Genomic DNA, 19,787 nt, shown 5'->3' on the forward strand with positions numbered 1-19,787 from the left:
CATCAACCATTTGCAGTTTGCTGATCACTTAGTGGTTTTTTTGGATGATTGTGAAGAGCAAGTTCTAAACCTGAAGAATATTTTGTTTTCCTTTGAACTTGTGGCGGGTTTAAAGGTTAACTTTTTGAAAAGTGCTATTGTTGGTATTGGAGATTCTCACAATGATGCAAATTGTGCAGCTACTTTTGGTTGCCAGCTAACTACATTTCCCATTAATTATCTCGGCATCCCATTGGGGAGCAAGTCTAAAAACAAGAAGATTTGGGACGTAGTAATTCAAAAATGTCAGCAAAAATTGAGCACTTGGAGGAGGAGATATCTCTCAAAAGGTCAAAGACTTATCTTGATAAATAATGTTCTTGCAAGTCTTCCGATATATTATCTCTCTATGTTTCAAATGCCTGCATTTGTAGTCAAGGAGATAGAGAAAATTGTTCGTAATTTTTTATGGGGTTCTTCAGAGTCGGTTAAGAAGAGAAGTTGGGTGGCTTGGTCTAAGGCAAATCTACCGAAAGCTAGAGGTGGAATTGGTATTAAAAATTTAAAACTAGTCAATAAAACTTTACATTGTAAATGGGTTTGGCGGTATGGCAAGGAAAAAAAAGCACTGTGGAGACAAATTGTTTTTGAAAAATTTGGAGGTACGCAAGATTCATTTTTCCCTAAGACTACTACAAAATCTGTTGGTACTAGTCTTTGGTCTGGTATCTTAAAGGCTAGACAGTATTTAATTGATAACTCTAACCTGATTCTCAAGAACGGTAAGAGTATTGATTTTTGGAGGGATATTTAGATAGGAACTGTTAGTCTAAAAGATAGATTTCCAAGGATCTATATTATTTCAAGAACTAAACATGCATCTGTAAGTGAGATGGTATCAAGTGATAATGCTTGGAACTTCAATTTCGTAAGAACTCTTAATGAGATGAAAGTAGGGAATATTGTTGAGATGCTTCAGGTTTTGGGTGAAGTTTAAAATTTGTTTGACAGTGCCTTGGAGGACGGTAGACTTTGGAGATTTGGCGATGACTTTACAGTTGCAAACTGCTACGCTTCTTTAGACATTGGAGGATTGTTGGCTTTCCCTCATAAGAAGGTATGAAATCCTAAAGTTCCTTTAAAGTGTCTTTTCTGATTTGGTCAATATGTCATGACGGAGCGCCTACTCTTGATATGCTATTACGAGCTGGTTTGGTTCAAAATGACATTTGTTTACTGTGTGATACCGAGCAAGAAACCCAAAGTCACTTGTTTTTATACTGTTCCGAAACTAGAAAGCTTTAGCACTACTTTCTTGGCAGCTTCAAATTGCTTTGGGTATTTTCGGATTCTGTTAAGAGGAATGTATGGGAATGGTCTTCTGTTAAGTGTAGAAGTTTCAAGAGAAAACTTTTGAGTATTATTCCATTTGTAATATGGTGGACCGTCTGAAATGAGCGCAACAACAGGTTATATAGGAATCAAAGAAGGAATATTGACCAGCTAATCATCTCTATAAGATGTACTCTTTATGGTTGGTCTTTACACACTAAGCTTTTTGAAGGTTACTCTTTGAATACTTTGATCTGTAAGGGGGAAGTAGTTGGACATATCTAATTTTGCTTTCTCTTTGTAACCGTAAACTTCATCTCTTTGATGAAGCTTATTTTTAATTAAATTTATCCTTTTCTGTCAAAAATAAATAAATAATTTATATACGTTCAAGTTACAGCCATTGCTTTGTGAAATCAGAAGTTAACCCACTGGGGGAAAAAAGTATTCATACTTAGAAATTTTTGGAGGAGGTCAATCTTTAGGGGGTTTGAATCAGGAAAAGGAACTACTTGATAAGAACACTTTTTTTAAGTGATTGAAACAAGATAAGATTTACTATATGTTTATTTGCATTTTCGTGTTTTTTATTTTTTTTAGTGAAAGAATGAATTTCGTTTTTGTAGTGAGTCATAAGTCGTCTCAAGTTATGAGAACAACTGGTGGAGCTTCATCCTCCATTAACTAAAAGGGAAGCAGAGAAGAAAAAACTAAGTGGAGAATAGTATCGTCAGCTAAGTAACAGACAATTGATAGCTCGACATCTGGGGATGCCAATTGGGAACACTAATTAAATTGGCTACGTATATTGGCCAAGTTTTCTGATATGGTTTAGTATTCAATACTTCAAGCCCAAAATTTTGCACAAACAATGCCATTATTTTAAAACATAATGTTGATGTTTCAGATGATCTCCCTTTTGCTCTTGAGTTCAAAATTGAATTTGAACTGGGCATGGCTGCAGGAAGTAGGTTAAACGTGCAATAAATGATACTGTGTCGTGGAACGGTGTCGCTGGACTCATTTACATTTCATATTAGCTCACACCAACTTAACTTAATTAATTACTAAACTAAATACAGAACATATAGGCTAGTGAAATAAGGGAGAGTTTTCAATTTTCATTTCTCAAGTCTCTGTTTCTCGGCACAAAGAGGATCCAGGGATAGAAAGGGCTATATATAGCCGAAATAAGAATGTTACATAAAGACACGTCATAGGATACGTGTCTATCAATAAGATTTGATAATCCTTAAAGAGTAACTTAAACATGTTAATCCGTTGGACTTGTCAAAGGAGGTGGGAAGGTGCTCGAATCTAGTCGAGTAATTTTGTGATTGAGATAAAATGGTGGGCCACCCTCTAACTCAAATTTACGTAGCACTCTCCCTTCGACCACCATTCAAAAAGCAATGTCTTGTTAAAGCTTTGCCGGTAAAATCAGATGGGACAAAACCCAAGCAAATCCGTTGTCTCGTTAAAATTTTGTCAGAAAAATCCGACTAGGATAAAAACTGAAAAAGAATACAATTCTTGGAGCTTTAAAATGATGATGGTCTTCGCGAATTTTCTCCCGTTGTTGAAACTGCATCAGGAAAACCACTTGGGACAAAACCTGAGCTCATAATGAGGTTGGTTACCGTTATGAAATTCTTCCTTCGTCAAAATTGCATTAGGAAAACCACTCGGGACAAAACCTAAATGCGTGCGTCAAGAAAACCACTTGTGACAAAACCCGAACGCCAAAAGCTCATAATAATGTTGACGTCAATGCAAAGGTTGCCTCGTTAAAAACCTCTTCTGGAATACCCCATGGGAAAAAAACCAGACCAGAGGAAAAGAATACAACGGACGTCGCCCGATAATGGTGTTGGACACGCATATGCTGCCTCATTAAAACCTTTACAAGAAAAACACATCGAGACAAAACCTTAGCGAAGGAAAAAGAGTACAACGCGTTTAAGTCCAGCCAATGACTCTACGAGTTTACTCCCCCTGAAGCATGACATCTTAAAGCGCTTGGTGGTGCAAATATTATATAGCCTTTGGAAAACTGCTTTACCATTTGCAGTTTATGGAGGATTGACTGCAGGTCTTGCGCCGGGTGTACCACTAACAATGTACACCTCGCATTTAGATCCTCCACTTATTGCACACCGAATTTAGTTTTCCGCTTTAACTTCAGGCATAACAATGAAAGGCCTTTTGTAAACTCATAAATACCGTATAATTAATTTCAGCCTATAAAAGTGTAACCCGCAAAACAAAAGTTAGAACACAACAAGATAATGCATGCATTATATTCGTATATGGTACTTCTGGACCAGAAAGTATTATTTCTACGTACGTATCAGATAGATCGATCACTTCCCATTTTTGGGAATCACATAGTGATGGTACAAATTTTAGTAGCACAATAAGTATTATCAGTATCAAAAAATTAGATACTCTAGTCTGTGCTAGCATATTCTCGAAATTCTGGCCGAGAAATATTTCAATTTCAACGAGATCTTATAGTCTAGTTCAAGCGTGGATTTTAGCGCTATTAAGGAATTTTAAGAAGTCGAAGTGATCACATCAATTCATCCGGATTTTAACCTTATACCAAGAAACATAAAACACATACAAGGATTGTTCACAAAATTTCTCCTATGTGGTGATAATGACTTAGTTTCAAGCCTGACGTAATTCACATAGTCAGGTGGCTTCCTGGGTCAGAACCTTGAATCCTTCAGGGATTAATTACAATCACTAACAATATGCAATGTGAGTCCTTCAGGGACTACCACGCTAAATTGCATCCATATTAGGATAATACCTTTAGTTTTACAGAATCAATCCTAGGGGTTCAGCAGGAAAAACCCTTAAATCGCACCTTGAGCGCTCATATTACTCTCTCTGCGCTTCATCTCAAACACCAACCTGTAATATTCAGTCCTCATGATTTTACAGTGTGAGTCGTATCCAAACATTGCGTTTTTTCGAGAGATTCCATCCTCTACCTTATTTTTAGGGAATCAGATTATATGCCTACCATTCACAATGTCAATGTTCCTCTGCATAGGGGTACACAACCACTATTGTAAACATTAATCGACAATCATATATGATTTAGCACATTCTATGGTGCATGCACATTCAAGAAAATTTCACAAACTGGTACCAGCGCCACTTCAGGGGCATTATCATCTCCTCATCTTCAATAAGCAGTTTCAAACTTAGAGAATGTGGATCATATTTTGATAGTCTCCACGAGCACTATCTGTAGCCTTTCTTCAAGATAACTACATATTAGAAAAGTGATTGGACTCTAGGCATATATGAGGCAGTTATTCAGGCCTCAAGCGTGTTTTAACACACGACTTGGTCATTGCGAGATGCATGATTTAACCTGCTGTGACAACTTCTCGTGTCTGCATCCTCAAGCAAGTGACAAACAATATTTTCCCAGAGCTACTGCAGTTATTTGTTTTAATCATGAGTAATCTCCAATACCTCAATTATTTCCAATATCTTGGTGTGAGAAAAACAAATGAGATGTTTCACGCTAATTCTAGTGGCAGCCGAACTTTCTTTGATTAGGATAAAGCTTAATCAGATAACATATTTGATTGTCGACATCTCTTACTGCAATCCTTAGGTGATGCATGTCATATCCATGGCTTCAAAGGAAAGCCTTTAAATTTGTCGACATAATACGTGTCATCTTCAAACGGCAGTCTTTCTCCCCCTCATTAAGGCGGGAGAACCTTTTTAGGTCATCAACATAATTCACACCATCCTCTTGTGGTGACTTTTCTCCCCCTGGTTAAAGTGGAAGAACCTTAAAGGTTATCAAACTTGGTCACGCCAACTTCTGGTGGAGGGTTGTCATGCCAACCTCTGGTGGCATCTTAGTCTTCCTGATCATGGCGGAAATATTACTATCTCATTTCTGGAAACTTCTGGTTCCATAATTGCCTGATTTTCAAAGGAAATTTTGCTCATGATAGTTTTTGGGTGTTAATTAAACCACACAATAAGTATCCCAAAAACAACTGCATGCTCGACAAGAGATGAGACATTTTACGCCGTTCCTTTTTGACGGATTACTTCCTCCCCTAACGGAGGGAATATAGTCTCATCTTCAATAAGACATTACTAATACATGGTTTTAAATGTCTTATGAATCGAAACCAACATATATAGCTAGGTGACGCTATGGACCGAACACGTAAATTGTAAGGTTGCTTCGCAAGACATAATTGATGGTAAATAGTTGGTCGATCAATAAACTAAAGATGCTTAAGCAAATAACTCAACTATACCATGTCGAGTGCGCACATGTGCGAACTATATGCTCGATATAATACCAACTGAAGGTAAAGTATCAAAAGCCTATAAATTTATCACCAGAATAGATGGACTTAACTGGAAAGTCCAAACATGGATACACAACCACAAGATTTGCACAAATAGTTTGGAAAATACAATATTACGTGTTAATATAAATAAGAGACCATCTGGTAGATGTGTCTATTAATGTAGTAAAGTACTGAAAAATTATCGACAGTGCAGGGTAAATAAGCCCTACAAATGCCACCTTAAATCCTCTCTAGGGATTAATGTTGGTGATTAAACGAGTTACCAAAATGTAATTGTCAATTCCAGTTAAATAACCAAGTGTCTCAGGGAAAGAACAACACAATTTACGTCCTTATTCGACATAAGCTTCAGGTCATGTATAGGATGTGTATAGGATGTCCATGAGCATTTTGGATCGTTCTACTCATTTTGGTAAAAACTTGGGTGCCCAAACCAAACATGCTCGAGCATGAATAATTCAAAGGTCATTAAACTTCTGGCTAATGACAACGTGGAATTCGACTATTCGAATTCTCTATGGCACATCCCATAAAAGAGAGCCTTACGCTTCTTTACAACGTGCTTCTATGGCACACCCCATAAAAGAGAGGCTTACGCTTCTTTACAACGTTCTTCTGGCACAAAAACAAATGAAGTAACAAAATACTCCATAAAAATGCTCATTTTATCGGTGGTAATACCAAATATTTCTAAAACTCAACAGATTCTTTTGAAACCTGATAGAATATAAGGCAAATACTACACCACCAGATAAAATGATATAGGCTCTTCTGCAGACGTTATCATACTATTCGAACCTAAAATGATATTTTAGGTTTCGCAAAACCTCTACAAGGTTATAAAAGTGGTTCAGAAATTTGTGGTTCGGAAATTTGTGTTTGTTGTTCCGCTGTCTTTGAGACAAATATCTCCATCATCCATCTCTTTACAGGATAGATTATTTCTGGAATCCATATCCTTTGGCGAGAGAAAAATAGTAGAGTCACCAACAAAACATTTGGTAACTATGGGCTACTTCGGAAACCCAAAATTTTATGGCTATTCCTGAAATCCAAAAATGTCCATAAACCACTTCTGAGTCCATATTTATGGATTATTACAGGAATTAAGAAGTGAAGAGAATTTACGAAAAATAAAAGAAGTAACTAAAGCAAAATTTACTTCAGGAGTCCAGAATTTACGAAAAAGAAAAGAAGTAACTAAAGCAAAATTTCAAGTAAAGAGATACACAAAAGTACACACTTATGGTACTAATAATAACAAATCTCCATTTTTGTCGCCTTCAAAGTTGAAGGATTATTAATTTACAAGTGTAAAAATGGATACAATATTTATGGCAAACTTGCCTAGTTGGTCACTTCATGGACCGCTGATAGGAACGGCTAGCACTTTTGTAACGGGTCACTTCTAGTAGAAATATTTCAAAAATTATGGAGATTATCATAGCTGAGAAAATCAAATTTACGCTATCCTTCAGGGATACGAAAATTTCTCGCTTCATCGGTATTTAAACCTTCAGCACCATAATCAAAGAAATAAATTGACGAACTACAAATGATGTAAAGTGTATACTCACCTCTAGAGATGGCAAACGGGCGGGCCGGGGCTGGCTTGTTACGGGTTACACGGGTTCGGGTTAATACGGTCCAAAACCCGCGGGTTGATATTCTTCACGGGTAGTCATTTCTTCAACCCGTGCCCGTAACGGGTAAAGCTTGCGGGTTCACGGGTTACCCGGCTTGTTAGATTAAAAATCAAATCAAATTTTAATTAAGTTAATTTAGGACAAATTACAAAGATCAAACACAAGTATTACAATAAGCAAACACAAATCCTTCCAAATCCTTCCCTATAACACCTAACATACATCTAATCAGTCCATTTTCAGCTCAACCCATCGTTGCTTCAATCGCAGCAAGAATTCTATACATTTGAAGGTGAAGTTTTTCTCTTGCTGAGAATCATCCAAATCCAAATGATGGACACCAACTCTTCCCTCAGTTGAGCCAACTTATATACAAAATAAAAAAAATTAGTTAGTCGGGAAACATAAAAGAATCAGTCACCAACCCCTTTTAGAATTAGTAGATAACTTTACAAGAAATGACACCATTTAGTCACAAAACTAGATAATAAAATTCAGAGTGCAATACCATTTTAGATGTTCAACCCCCGTGATGGCTAGAACTGAGTATTGCCAGTTAAAACATACTACAAAAATGTTGCAGAAGAATATGTGCATTAGCTCCTTCAAATCACAAGGGATTTTGTTGAGACAATTTTTCAACCACCCTCCAAGCACGAACCTTGCCATTTTAGTCACCAACTCTTACTGCCATCAATAGCTCTCTATTTCTCTCCTTTTTCCAAACAAGAACAATCCCATTTAACCAAATCATCTTCCACTCTTTAAAGAAATAAAAACAGAGATGAAAATCAATTTCAATTAGAATATATACTTCAATTAGAATTATCATCAACAACTGCAATTACATCCACAGGACCATATATACTTCAATTAGAATTATCAACAAACAAACGCATACCTCATTCAACAATACTACTAGTAATTCGATCACACCAGTAACTCATATTTTTGCAATTTGTCGTAGGTCATAATTAAGGCGGAAAAAATTAAATAAAAAAGGAATGCAAACGGGAAGGATGATCTACTGACCATTGAAAGTGTTGCGGATCCATCACCTTCTTTGGCCTGCAGAAGTATGTAAAGAATTTCAACTCAATCTCAATGCATAAGAAACTATTAATAAATCTACTAGATAAAACAACCACAGTTGAACAACATGCAATCAAAGAAAAGATTCATAATGATTCTTATAATAAAACCCTAACTCTAAATTCATACTGAGTTTACAATAATTATCTTCTTTTTTTTTTTCTGTAAATCAATCTTCAAATAAGAATAATTATTTTCTTCTACATCTCACGATCTTAAATCCCATCTGGAATTTGATAATCAATCCTCAACTCACATAACCCTAATTTATCTTCTCTAAATTACTTCCCCCTTTTGAGTTGGAATCAATTTCTCGACTCAACAACACTACCAACAACCATACTTCGATCTATATTTCCTCAATTTCAAACTCAATCTTAACCACAGAGAAAACCCAACTTTTTTCCTTTTTAATTCACAACTTCTTCATCATCTTCTTTTTACTTAATTAACATCAGTAACACTATTATTAACACCAACGAAACCTTTCCCCTCAACTCTCGGTCTCAATCTCTCACTATCATTTCTAATTCTCCACCAGCCGAAGAACACAGAAGAAGAGAACGAGCAGAAGAGGCAGAAGAAAAAAAGAGAATGATGTTTTAGGTTTAGCCTTTCCTTTTTATACCTTAAACGTAAGGATATGATTAGCCCTAGATAATCCGACGGTTATGATTAAATATAACTTATTATAAGCAATTTAGACGGGTTTACGGGTTGTACCCGCGGGTTCACGGGCCGGGACGGGTTAACCCGTTTACTCACAAGCCGATATTTCTCCAACCCGAACCCGGCTTGTTTTGGAACCAGCCGAGCCGGGTTCGGGTTTTCACGGGCTGGGCACGAGTTAACTCGCGGGTTTTGGCTTGTTTGCCAGCTCTACTCACCTCTGAATCTTCCTATGCTTACCAGAAAGAAAATATAAGTGCTTGACTCCAAAAAAAATAAGTATCGTTTCAGCAGGCTTTGAATTAATTACCACCAGCGGAGAAATCAATAACCAACACCATCCATTGATGGTCGGGTTAACACTATCCTTTGCCTTGATAATCAATAGATTCAATACCTGGCTTAGTTATGTAATCCCTGTCACGTAACACATACAAACTAAAGGCAGTTAGGAATCAAGCTATTAATGAACATGTTTTAATTTGGAAAAAACATACTGCGACATGTTAAAAGTGCAGGATGTTTGTTATAACCCAGTAACCCACTACAACATGTATGTGGAAGAGCAGGAGCTGGAAACATAATTATGTTCATGAACACTACTCTGGTCGGTATTACCAAAGAAATCTATTAATTTTAATAACCATTGATAGACAAGAGCATCTGCAGGAGCTACTACAACTCATTTTGTTATTTTTATTGAGTATTTAATTAATTTTGATTCTTATTGTGTTACTATTTTATGCATTGAGAAATACAAGCATGATTTATGACATGAAATCCCCGTATGAAATCAATCCAAGATTTCGGTGTCTACATCTAAATAAATCCCTGTTTTCTATTTTATTAACTTTTTATTTATAATATTATCATTTTTTGGCATTTTACTAGTTTTGTCGCCTTTTTTTTTTTTACCTGTTTCATGTTTTAAATTTTGACTCCCAAAAAACTCACTAGCACCAAACTATATTCTTTTATGCAGAATATTTAGGCTCGTGTAACGCACTGGCATAACACCTAGTCAATATCAAAACAATGCACACGACGGAAACCATCGGCCGTACAACAGAAACCATCGTCGTAGAGGTTCATCCCTGCCTCTAATATATATTTTATTTATTTTATTTTAAGATTTTCTGAAATTTTTTTGTCACCCTAATGAATTTGATATGCTTTAGATTTTTAAGATTTTCCCGAAGAAATTCTGTTACCCTAAAATGAATCTGATTTTCTGAAAATTTTAAGATTCTCCTGTAAAGATTTTGTTACCCAAAATCAAAAAATATTAATTGATATATATATATAGTATCGATAAACATGTGTTTTTGGTGAAATCTTCTGTAAAAGCACGGTCAAGTATCAGAAAGACTATAAGTTTCCGCTTGCAGTAGTCGCACCTTTCTAGCTATCTACCAGAAAACCTTAGGAAAATGTTTGCTGCTGAGAAGAAAACCGCTTCTAAGGATGACGATTACGATAGAGATGATGAGAAAACCCCTGCCCTCGGAAACAAGAAGAAGGTTTATGCCAAACCAGGGAAGAGATGATTTGCCAAATTTTATTTAATGGGTTTCTTTGCATGTGACCTGACATGATTTTCGGTATTTGATATTTTTAGGGGATGGTACGAGGATTTTTTATGAGTCTCTCCGTATACAGATACTGATGAGTGCGACGGAGAAGGACTGGTATGAGCTGTATGAATGGTTCTTTAGGGTTTATCCGATTCTTAGTTTATGTTTGTGTGATTAAGCTGTAGGAGAATGATCATTGTAACTTACTTCATTGGAAAAAACTAAGTGAGTTGAAAGTTAGGTTAAGTTGACATGAAGAATTGAAATCTCAAATGAATTTAAAGTATGGAAACTTGAAAATGACTGGTATACATTACTACACCCCCCGGTACCAACAAAAAACATGACTCAAAAAGTTTGGCGTAAGTAACAACTTCAGGGGTATTAGCATCTGGTCCAATTTTGTTCCTTTTGTTTGCATTTGATTTTAGTACATGGTGTGCTCTTTGCAGTTTGCACCTCACAACTAGTTATATTACCTTGGCATCTGGCTTTATGATTTTGATTTAGCATTTTGATTAATTATTGCCTGATATTCCATTATAGAGCTTGAGGACACTCATACGTTCTAACATTTAGTATGTGTATAATTTAAGATACACGAGGAAAATGTCATTAGATTTTCTTGAATTAGTCAATCCCTGAGTTTGGCACATGCCAGTGGAGATTGCAAAACCAGCAGAGACAAATAGATCTTGAAAGTTGCTTTAATATGCTTATAAGGGTGCATTTCTTTAGTCAAGGATTCATCATACCGTTCTTGTTCTCGGGTTTTTCGTAGACATGTTCGTATTTCTCGGTTTAATTGAATGATGTTATAATAACTCAAGATTTTATTTTTTGACTTAGAGATATAAGATGTGATATTACTTGATTAATCATATTTTGAGCACTTCTTGTTATTCTAGATTATTTATAGAGTTAAAAAATGGATATTGACAATTAAATAATTATATGATATAGGGTTGGTTTATCTGATTCTGAAGTTTAGCTCTATATAAGTAAGTTAGGTCTCAGCTGTCGTGAATTAAAATCTCAAATAAAGTTGAAGTATATAAATTTGCGAACAACTTTAGGGGTATTAGCATCTGGTCTATCTGTTCAGTTATTTTTTATTCTTGAATAACATACACGACAATGGCTAGTAATGTACCTAGGTTTCTAGCATTATGATTTGGATTGCTGATTAAGATTCCATTATAGAACTTGAGGACATTCATATGTTCTCATCATTTAGCACATGATTTAATAAAATTCCGGGTTTGGCATATATAGAAAAGGAGGAAAAAAATCAGTAAGTAAGAAACAGAAGCATAAACATAAATTGAAAAGCATACATAAGCACTCAGCAAGTACAAAACAGAAACAGAAGCAGAAGTCGAATTGGAAGGATGTATCTAAAATGAAAACTACACAGAAGCAATCAGCAATTAAGAAACGAGAACTCGAATATATATCATCAGGCGATGACGACGTCGACGTAGCTATCAACAAAAAAAAATACTCGAGGATTATGACGACGATGTACCTGTCAGCGAGATTTTCAGGATTCATGACATACTTGAGAAAAGAAAACTCGAAGAGAGACAAGACGACGATGATCTACCTATCAACACAATTTGCAAGATTAACAACAGACTAAAATGAGAAGTTTGTTATCCCTCATTTTCAGTTCATTTATAGTTGTTTTCTTTTCTGCCTAGCTTTTGCATCATGATTCTTCAGGTATTCTAAGGTATCTCCTACAATAAAGTGTATCTATTGCAATAATTTTTTTTATGTCAACTATTGCATCAATTGTCACTGATGCATACTTTCTGAATACTTCTTGCACCTGTATCAACTATTTCATGTACTACTCTCTACACTTTTTACCCTATTTGCTATACTTTTTGCTATTACTTCATGAACACCAATTATGTCCTTTGTTGTTGTTCCATGGTGTTGAATAACCCACCAAATTAACTATTGCAGGGGAGTAAGTATTTCCTCTATACTAGATGATTTGTCGTATCGTACAGCTTGTAGTGGTGTTGAATTTGTTATGGTAAATGCTGGCATAGTGCAACCAGTATGCAGGTGTTTGTGGGCAAAAACCGTTTCTTCTGATTTTGATAATTTCGGTGAGTGAGTGAGAAACAAATTTAAATCCTAAACAAATGTACTGCACAGGAGTACTTTAGATTCGAGAGATCAATCTATACAAATCTGGCCTAAACCAAGAAATGATCGTTCCAGATTTGCTTCGGTCACAAAGAGGAGGAGAAGGGATGGTTTAGGGAGGAAAGCAAAGAGAGTGTTGAGACCAGAGCAGTTCTGGAAGAGTAGTGCTTGACTTGTATCAGAAAGTGAAAGCTAGCAAGAGTTGCTTTTCTGAGTGTTGTATTTCTCCTTGGCCAAAAACTTGTTTTCGGTGGAAATAGGTAAGACCTATTTATACAAGTCTAAGTGAAACGTACTCTTGCCCCGTAAGAAAAGAAACATATGAGTTAAATGGGAAGAGGTGGTAATGCCTGGTATTGATGGAATTTGATGGAATTGATGTTCCATAATGAAAGAGCGTTTCACCATTACTTCCTGCATTTACTAACCGTTTTATTCTTATGACACTGTCTTGAAACGGGCATTTGTGTATGCCGCACGTTGTAGACCGCCAATCCAGTACCCTAAAGAGCATCCCCCAATTTGTGACATATGTTTTTTTATGTCTCGAGTGTTTTCGTGGAAAACATGTAGCATGTCGCTGGTGTTTGATAAGTTGAGCTTGAGAGACTTGCCGGCTCAGTGGCGACCTTCGACGGTCGAGATTTTGCATCTTAAGAGGGATCGTGGCCTTTGATGTAGACGCGGCACGCCAAAGTGCAAGGGTTGCACGACATGTGCCAATGGCATGTGTGGCATGCCTTGGCCCTAGGTTGCACGTCGGGTGCAAGTGGTAATGCCAAAGTGCAAGTGTTGCATGGCATGTTCCAATGGCATGTGTGGCATGCCTTGGCCCTAGGTTTGCACGACATGGCATGCCAAGTCGCATGGGTTGCACGGAATGTGTCAATGGAGGCCCTAGGTTAGAACGGCATGGCATGCCAAGTTGCAGGGGTTGCACGGCATGTGCCAAAGGTGCGTGTGCCAGCTTTGGCCCTAGGTTTGCACGTCATGGCGTGCCAAGTTGCAAGTGGTAATGCCAAGGTGCAAGTGTTGCACGACATGTACCAATGGCATGTGTGGCATGCCTTGGCCCGAGGTTGCACGTCGGGTGCAAGTGGTAATGCCAAAGTGCAAGTGTTGCACGGCATGTGCCAATGGCATGTGTGGCATGCCTTGGCCCTAGGTTGCACGTCGGGTACAAGTGGTAATGCCAAAGTGCAAGTGTTGCACGACATGTGCCAATGGAGCGTGTGCTAGCCTTGGCCCTAGGTTTGCACGACATGGCATGACAAGTCGCATGGGTTGCATGGCATGTGCCAATGGCGCGTGTGGCGGGCATTGGCCCTAGGTTATATGGCATGTGCAAGGGTTGCACGACATGTGCCAAAGGCGCGTGTGGCGGGCATTTGCCCTAGGATGTATGGCGTGCGCAAGGGTTTCACGGCATGTGCCAATGGCGCGTTTTGTGATTTTGGCATGGTTGCCATATGTAGCGCAATGATTGCGCGTTTTTGGGATTTTGGCATGTTGCCATATGTTGCACGATGATTGTGCATTATTTGCGGCTTGGCATAGTTGCCATATTTCGCACAATGATTGCATGGTACACGCAATTGCTATGTTTTGTGCGATGAGTGCACGATGCGTGCATTCGGCATGTTTTCCATGCTTTTGCGCAATGATTGCACGGTACGTGAAATTGCTATGTTTTGCGCGATGTTTGCACGGTACGTGCATTTGGCATGTTGCGTGACATATGTGAGTGGCATGATTGCCATGATTTTGCGCAGTGATTGTACGATGCGTGCAATTGCTATGTTCTGCGCAATTATTGCACGGTGCGTGCATTTGGCATGTTTGCCATGCTTTTTGCGCAATGGTTGCGCGGTATGTGTGAACTTAGGGTTTCGCGCATCGAAACCCTAATTTAGTATTTGGAAAAGGGTACCCTGGTAATTTTTACGTAAGCGCGTTAAATGCTCTAATAAATGTGCTAGCGTCATCGGTGACGTCATGCTATACATGGGGTTTTACGATTTTACCCCTTGTCCTAAAACCACCATCAACATTAAGTCCCCTGCTTAGCTTGGAACATGGGCCTTGTTGCGAGGTAAGCATAAGATGGTGACAGACGAGGATAGAACTGAGACAGTAAGCCATGAAAGAGGGACAAGGAGATTGGTCTAACCTTTTTTGAGGTGTAAGTAAGATCCGTAATCCTTGCATCTGGTAGCTTTGCACAAATCCCAGTATGACTAGGTGTCTTTGTGGCCAGGATTTGGAACGCGAGGCAGAGCTGCTAGCATAGACTTGGTATGAAAGGGACTTGTCAGCATCAATGAGCTTGGAATGGTTGTGGGCCACTTGGCAGAGCATGGTGTTGGAAAGAGAAATTCGAATTGGCATGGTTAGCGCGGATTGTTGCAAAGGCTGACGTGGATTGACAAGGCCGGGCGTTGGCAAGGTAGGTGCCTGCGTTTTTCGGGAGTGGCATGGCTTGCTACTGTGGGCCTGGCTGCCTTTCTTCATGCGCGGCTTTAACAGAGAATTCTTTGATACAGGTGTATCCGTACTCCTTTAGGGAACTTAGTTAACCTCAAGCTAAATTGAGGGAAGAATCCTAATCTAGGCAGGAATCCTTGTTTAGGCAGAATTCCTAGTTAGGAATGATTTTTGCTTGAAGCAATACTCTTAGTTTAGGAAATAGATTCCTAATAGAAGTCCTTGGTCGGCTGAGTATGATGAAGGCTATAAATAGATGGCTTTGGCTAATAGCTAAACACACATATTCTAGGCATAGAAAACCTAGCAGACAGTTTAAGGTAAATCCATTGTTTAGAAAAGATTGTGAAGCGTAACAAAGAGAGAATTGTAATAGTTTTCTTGTTCATAATATAGAGAAGATATCTTTCTTCGAATTACTACTTGTTCTCTGTGTTTTTCTAAGTTTCTCGTCTATTATTATTCTGAATTCCGCCTTTATAGTAATATCTACCAAGGTATAGAGATCATACGTATCATTCTTCTTGTTGCCTAGTTGTTTTGATGTTTTGCAAATCCCCTTTTTCTTGTATTCATGCTGAACTTGGTATTTTGTTGGTCAGTGTACCTGTAAGACTCCAAAGTCTTTCTTGGGTTTTAACAGAACCACTAGTGGAATTTTGCACTTAGAATACCTCAAACTCAAATACTCAAGTGAGATTAACATTCTTAAGTTTCCTAAATGAGAAATGCTTGTGCCTTTAACAATTTTTGGTTCCCTAATTGTAGGTGATAATTTTGAGCTTGTTTCAATTTAAACTTTCGGTGCCTTGATAGCCCTCCATGCAAGGTGTGCACGTGTTACCCAAGGGAGCAGTTAAGGGCATTCTATATTAGGAGGGGAAGATATTCACTCTTGTAGAGGTCGCCATCATTTTTAGATCTTAATCAAAAACTCTTTTCAAAAACCCAACAAACAGAAGAGTCTTTAGAGATTTCAGGGAGAAGAAGGGGAAAAACTTACTTCTGCAAGTTTTACAGGGGGTTAGTCCACGAGTGAGTTTGGGGGAGTTTACAGGGTGTTAGTCCTCAAGGGAGTTGATAGACACATTTATGTGTCTAATATGTCTCTATTGTATGTATTGTTAGTGCTTAATTTTGTATTTATTGTGTTCTTTTATGTCTTTGTAGGAATTTTTAGAGAAATAAGCCCTTGCGACGAAACGGGCTCAAAAAGCAGTGTTTTACACCCCAAGATAATGTACCGGAGGCACCTCAGAAATGCACCAGAAGCGTCCCAGAAATGTATCGGAGTAACCCAAAAAAATTACTATTTCCACCCCAAAATTACTATTTCCACCCTAATTGCTAAAGGGACACCCGTATAGGATTAGGGGGAGGACACTTTTCTTCTCATAATTCAAATTTCATTTTTGGAGGGAAAATATATTCTCTCCCTGGCAGATTTTCAAATTGATTTTCGATGGATTTGTGGAGAGACTAAATGGCTGGAATTAATTGGGTCATATCTATTGAGTATAACAAGATTATTCTGAGTGTTGGAATGAGTTAAATTTGGCTAGAATCCGCTAACTTTCAATCGAGAGTTAAACAGGGAAGATACGCTCGAGTTCTCTGTGAGAGGAATTTTTGGAAAGTTTTGTGGACTACATGGGAAGATATCTGATCTTCTTAAGTGTTTATGCAACTATGGAAGTATTACAGCTCATATTCGCAGGCAGAGGGGATGGAGAAGATCATATCTCGACTGACAGTGAAGAAAATGGAAAAAAATATTTTCCGAGTAATGGAGAATTATATGGAGTGAATGAGCGAGATTCGATGGGTCTGTTGGCTATAAATAGGTTGTTGGGATTGAGTAGAGAGGTTGTCGAGAATTTGGGGTCTAGAGGAGGTCCAGAGAAGCAGAAATCAAGAGTTGATGAAACTCTGTTGCTGCTGCTACTGCTGATGAAGAACACCAAGAACACGAAGAACGGACTCGCGAGGGCAGTCGTTTATCACTAGTGTCTAAGATGCACAACCGTGGATCGCAGCGCAGTTTAAATATCAGCAGCACATGTCTCTTATCGTTCTTTTTGTGACGCCTTATGTGGGTCGTACATTCACTGTTTTACTCATTTTTATCATTTTAATCAACTTTTGAGCAACATACATGTATTTTGAGATTATGATTAATATGAGAAGCTAAATCCCAACACTGGGGCAATGGAGGAATCCTTATTTCACACTTGGGTAATTATATTTAATTCTTTTCATGACTTTTGCATTAATTTTAATTGAAATTATGATTTAAATTAATTAGTTGTGATTTGATTTGATGGGTCATGCTTAGCTTAGATGATTTGATGTCCCATGCTTAACATTTACACCTAATATTTTGAGAATCAATCTTGGCAATAATTTAGAGTCGATATATTTAATGTATTTTTCGAGCTATTATTGATAAAAGAATTATTATTTGAACCTTAAGAAGTGAAATTGGCGGAATCCTACTCCCAGTACCTCTCGCCCATTGTGACAAATATTGTGTATATATTTTTATTTTTAAATCTTTACAAATCCGAGCAACGAATTTTTACTACCACTTTCAAAACTATAACAAAATGGCGCCACCGACACAGACTTGTATATAGATTTATTTTTATTTTTTTAGGTTTATTTTTTTTATTATTTGTTCCTTTTTACTTTGTTTTTTTTTCTTTGATTTACAGGTTCGAAGTGGAGCACTAAGGACTTGGAGAGGAAAAAGCTTAAAGCGAAAAGCGAAAAGAGAAGAAAAAAGGACAATTTTAGGATTTAATTTTTAATTTTTTTAGAGTGTGTGAGGAAAACTGTAATTTTTTATTTATTTATTTTGGACTTTGGACTTTAAACAATTGGACTTTATTTTTTTTAACCCTACGGAAGGGTATTATTAAACAAACAAAAAATTATATAAATTGTGTGCAGAGAAGGACGACGATTACTATATCGTCTCGGCCCTCGAAATAATCTTAATTTCCAAAATAGTGTTTCCAATTTTACCCTTGATGTAAATAGTGAATATTTGCCTAATTTAGAGGACGAGGTTAGAATAAAAGACACTAGTTATTTAGATAAGGTTCAATCATTTTCGTACTATGATGATGAGGATAGCATTAATGAAGAATCCGAAATATGTAGGCATAATGATCAGGAGTCTAGTAATCCAATTGAGTTGTATAGTGATTATATTATTTCTAGTTCAAATCCAAATAATGTTTATGATTATTCACCTATTCAAAAGGACGAGGATTTGATTAGGGATACCACCGTTTTAGACGATGTAGTTTTTCCTTTTGATTACGAAGCCGATAGTGGTTTAGAGGAACGGGTTCATTTCGAAAATACTGTTTTAGAGTCTAGCGACTTAGAAACAATAGTCTTGGAAGAAGAAGATAGACCCGTAGAGATGAGTAAAGATGCACTACCTGATAATAACTTAGAAGAATCTCTTGAATATTTTAAGGACTCTGAAGATACGGAAATTTAAGAAATAATTAGAGGTCTATCTAGAGACACTGAAAACTCTAAGTTTGGGGGTGATTATCACTTCCCTAGTGCCTTACCTTTAACTCTCAGAAAGTCCCTACACTTAGGACTTGATATCTGTGCCTCGACCATTTTACAAGATTACCTTCATACTCGTTTTCCCGAGCCTAATGATGTCCATGAAGGAGTTCAGTCGTTAGAAACCCATCCTCAGGTTGATGTTGTTTGCCCAGGCTATGATCCCCAGATTGACTTTGTTTTCCCACCAAATAGTTTTCTTCTAACTGTGGGAACGTCTATATTCCAAATGTGTCGAATATTAAGTTCTGAGACTAGACCTAAATGCTTTAGGAAATTAGAATCGACACATTTGCTTAAGAATGACCACTACTCTCACTGTGGTCAATTATGTAAGTTAGACCTGATTGACTTAGAGGATCCTCAGTTATTTAGGTTATTATTATTTTGTGATTCTAAGTTCTTATTTGAGTTTTTCCAGACTCTAGGACCTAATAATTTGGATCCAACCTATGAGGAAATGCATCTGAGGAAAATATTTTATTTAGACCCTTTCATAGAACCCGAACCTGAACCGCAATTAGCGATAGTTTTCAGGAAACTAGGTAAGGGCATGCTATTCTTGTCCATTTTCTTGGTTCACTGCAGTTTCCTATGGTCAGCTCTATTTGGTTTTGAAGACCCACAGTTATTTCGACTGTTACTTTATGGTCCGAGTTGACCAATACTTTTCTAAGTCTGGCTGAAGACTTTAAACTTAGCACTTCTCGGGAGGTAACCCAATCTCATGCAACATGGTAATATCTTTCCTTAACTCTTTTTCTTCAAGTGGTAACAGTTTCTCCTTGTTCATGCTTTTAATTTTATCTTTAGAACATTGAGGACAATGTTAGATTTAAGTTTGGGGGTGGGGAAGAAACTTTTTGTTAGTTTTAAGTTGCAATAAATAAACT

The 19,787-nt window shown here is 37.3% G+C and overlaps 1 long non-coding RNA gene across 1 annotated transcript; it reads right to left on the reverse strand.

Annotated features, from left to right (window-relative positions):
• Positions 1 to 7,435: 7,435 nt before the first annotated feature.
• LOC113309717 lies at positions 7,436 to 7,870 on the reverse strand. The gene is made up of 2 exons (XR_003340719.1): positions 7,830 to 7,870; positions 7,436 to 7,686 (listed from the first exon to the last, which is right to left on the reverse strand). It is a non-coding gene; the product is annotated as an uncharacterized LOC113309717 (long non-coding RNA).
• Positions 7,871 to 19,787: the final 11,917 nt, after the last annotated feature.

Source organism: Papaver somniferum, chromosome 9 (genome assembly GCF_003573695.1).
Source record: "Papaver somniferum cultivar HN1 chromosome 9, ASM357369v1, whole genome shotgun sequence".
Classification (NCBI taxonomy): domain Eukaryota; kingdom Viridiplantae; phylum Streptophyta; class Magnoliopsida; order Ranunculales; family Papaveraceae; genus Papaver; species Papaver somniferum.